Below are 3,521 nucleotides of genomic sequence, written 5' to 3' on the forward strand. Positions count from 1 at the left end.
TCATAAGATTAACGACGGATGAGAGTAGTTTTTACGGTTTTTACAAATTGGAGTGGTTTTCATTTGATCGCTCCTCTATATATATATATATATGTGTGTGTGTGTGTGTGTGTATGTGTGTGTGTTCAAATGAAAACACCTTCATTTACGAAAACACAATAACACATTTTTATTATAGTCAATCACACGTATGATTCAAATATTCATATGTGAATTATTGGCAAAAGAAAACGTGGTTTCACATATGCACCTTTTATATATGATTTATTGGTAAAAAGGTAATAAAGAGGTTGGTAAACAAGGGTAACTTCACATATACATATTCAAATTGATTTTTACGAGTTTACCGATGATTCACATATACACCTTCATATATGAATAATTGGTAAAAATGTAGGTAAACAAGTATAAACTCATATATACATATTCAAATGGATTCTTGTACAAGTTATCAATGATTCACATATGAACCTTCAATTCGTACATTTTCAACTTCAATGTGCTTCTAGTGCGAACCTTTAGAGGGAGGGGGCAAACGAGAATAAGGTCAAAATAAGAAAACATGAGACTGATCAAATAACATGTAATTTTTCATTGAAATCATATTTGATTATGGAATAAATTCAACACGAAGGACGTACGCACGACTTAACCCGCGACCGAATCACATGTGATTTTATCATATTTAATTTGATATTGAATGAATACCAACATAGCTTTAATGGATGGATTTGCTTTCTTTTAGTATTAGGAGTAGTCGTTGTTTCATTATTGCAAGTCGATCACACACCTAAAACATGTATTATGTTTAAGTTTTTTTTGATATGGAACATTCATAAGATAATTAAATAATAATCGTCAAAGGAAAATACGATAAGATCGAATGATTTTTACAAATCGATATCAGTAGGCTTTTGGAAATCTTAAATTGGCTCATAAATTAAAATCTCTATCTGAAACATATTATGATGCAAAGAACTGTACATCTCATGTGATTTTACACAAGTAGACAGAAAAAAATGTTGCAACAATGAACAGGTTGTCTAATTTTTTCCAAAATGGAGAATCAAAACTCAAAATCAAAAAAAAAAAAAACCATTCAACTCCAACAGATTCTCTATTTTAAAAATTGCAACATGAACTATATTATGAAAATATTCCATACAATTAATATATGTTAACTCAGAAAACTAGTTTAATTTAATTTGTTTTTGGTTGCATGTTATATTCTAAAATTGAACTGTTGTAATTTAATTTGCTTTGTAATGTAATATTTAATAATTAAAAATTATCATTTTAATTTTGATGATGTTTTATTAAATATTTTTTTTTTAATGAAGTGATTATTATTTATCGATTATAAAAATTAATAATATATTAAAATTGTTATGTTTTAATAAAATTGTACAACAACAAATAAATATATCAATTTATTATTATTGATAATATTAAAGATGTTTTTTAGCGTTTTGTTTTTATGTGTTGTTGGAGTTGAACTTTTTTAGTGATTTTAGTGTTTTATTTTTAGTGAGATATTTAAACCCCACCACAATTCCCCATTTGAGCAAACTTGATTATCATGATGTCACATCAATATCTCTTAGGGACCGTTTACTAAACGCTTACCCGGATAAGTGCTTACCAAGTCACATTACCTTATGCATATGGAAATGACCAAGAATCTTACCGCTAAGAGCGAATACAAGGACCGAGAGTCATACCCGGTAATTGAGGACGACGACTCTTATCACGGTTAGCGCTTACTAAGTAAATTGTTGCGTATGATACCGTTTTCGTTAACTAAAATCTTACCAGGTAAGTTAGTAATAGTGTTGATTTTTGCTAGTAAGCACTTACCCAGGTAAGCGTTAGGTAAACGACCCCTTGGTCTATTTATATAAAATAATTTCTTATATAAATGGAATTTTTGTAAAAAATATGGCAAGCTAAAATTAACCAACTCTATTAATTAACATAAAGACTTTCTTTTAATTATCTATATAAATAGGTTTTTTTTTTTTTGCAGAAATAAGATGAGCTAAATTGAGTCGTCTAATGAGTCGACACAAAAATATTCACCCCTATTTTCATGTACTCACTCTCTACTATCAATCTTGCATCTTATCATCAGTACTGTAGGATGATGGAACTTTTTTTTTGCAAAAATAGGGTGCACTAAACTGAGCCAACCTCATGAGTTGATACAAAAGCAGTTCTATCTCATTTCATATACTCACTCCCTATTTTCTATTTTGCATTTCATCACTAATGTGGGATGATGAAACATATTTTTGCAAAAATAAGGTTGGCTGAAATTGAGCCAACCTAATGAGTTGACTCAAAAACAACAAACCTATATTTTCATATGCGTAATAACTACTTCCAATATTGTATCTTATTACCAATATGGGTCGATGAAACTCAACCACATTGCAATATTTGAGAATACTTAACCCTTGAGTTGGGCATCGTGCATTGAAATGTCATTCCTTCTCAATCCAACTAACATCCCTATAATATCTCTTTTTTAAAGAGTAGGTAGCCATTGTTGATTTCATATTTAATGGGTGACTTTGACTCAATATTTCTTATAATCACCGTCAACTTCTCTTCCCCACAGCTTGGTTGCATCTCTTTCAAGGTAAGCTTCAACCTCATGGGTTTCGACCATTGTTTTTTATTGATTTATGGTCTGTATCGATTTTTGTTTCTTTCTTTTTTACTCATTACTTATCGATTCTTTATGGTTTCTTTGTTTGATTCTTTGTCGGTTTAGGTTTACTTTCTCGGAACTCGATTGTTTCTCATCCCCACATCTTGATTGCTTCTCTTTCAAGGTAAGTTTCAACCTTTGGGTGGCTGTATTGATTGACTATTGCTTGATTGATTTATGATTTGTAATGATTTAAATAGAATTGTTTTTGATCTATTATGTTATGGAACACAAAGTTCACATAAATCATTTGACAAAAATTCTTAAAAATCATTTTTTATGCATAAAGTACCGTTTGTTGATGCATATTACTTACAATTCAAGATCACAAGTAAATTGTGCGTAAATACAACTCATTAACGCTTCATTTTTAAATTTGTATAACTAACTATAGATAAACATAATCAAATATGGGATAGACATTTCATTTTGAATATAAAAAATCTAAAATATAATTAGAATAGTCATTAGTTATAACAGAACATTTAATTACTATCTTCATAAAAATTATATTATTAAATGATAAATAAATTACTTCGTTATTAAATCTAAATAAAATATTGAATTAAAGAAATTAAACAAAAAACCAGAAATTTAAATAGTAAATTTGATAATAATATCGACATATAATTTTTTTTCCAAATTTTTATGGTATATTTGAATTTTTATTTTATTCACAAATAAAAACATTATCGCTTTCTTAAAACCACTAAAAATCATATTATATCTACATAGATAAATAATAAAACGAAATATTAAAATTGAGATATATATATATATATATATATATATATAGGATTAATCAAAT

This window comes from Cynara cardunculus (assembly GCF_001531365.2).
Source record: "Cynara cardunculus var. scolymus isolate 2C chromosome LG 13, CcrdV1, whole genome shotgun sequence".
NCBI classification, from domain to species: Eukaryota; Viridiplantae; Streptophyta; class Magnoliopsida; order Asterales; family Asteraceae; genus Cynara; species Cynara cardunculus.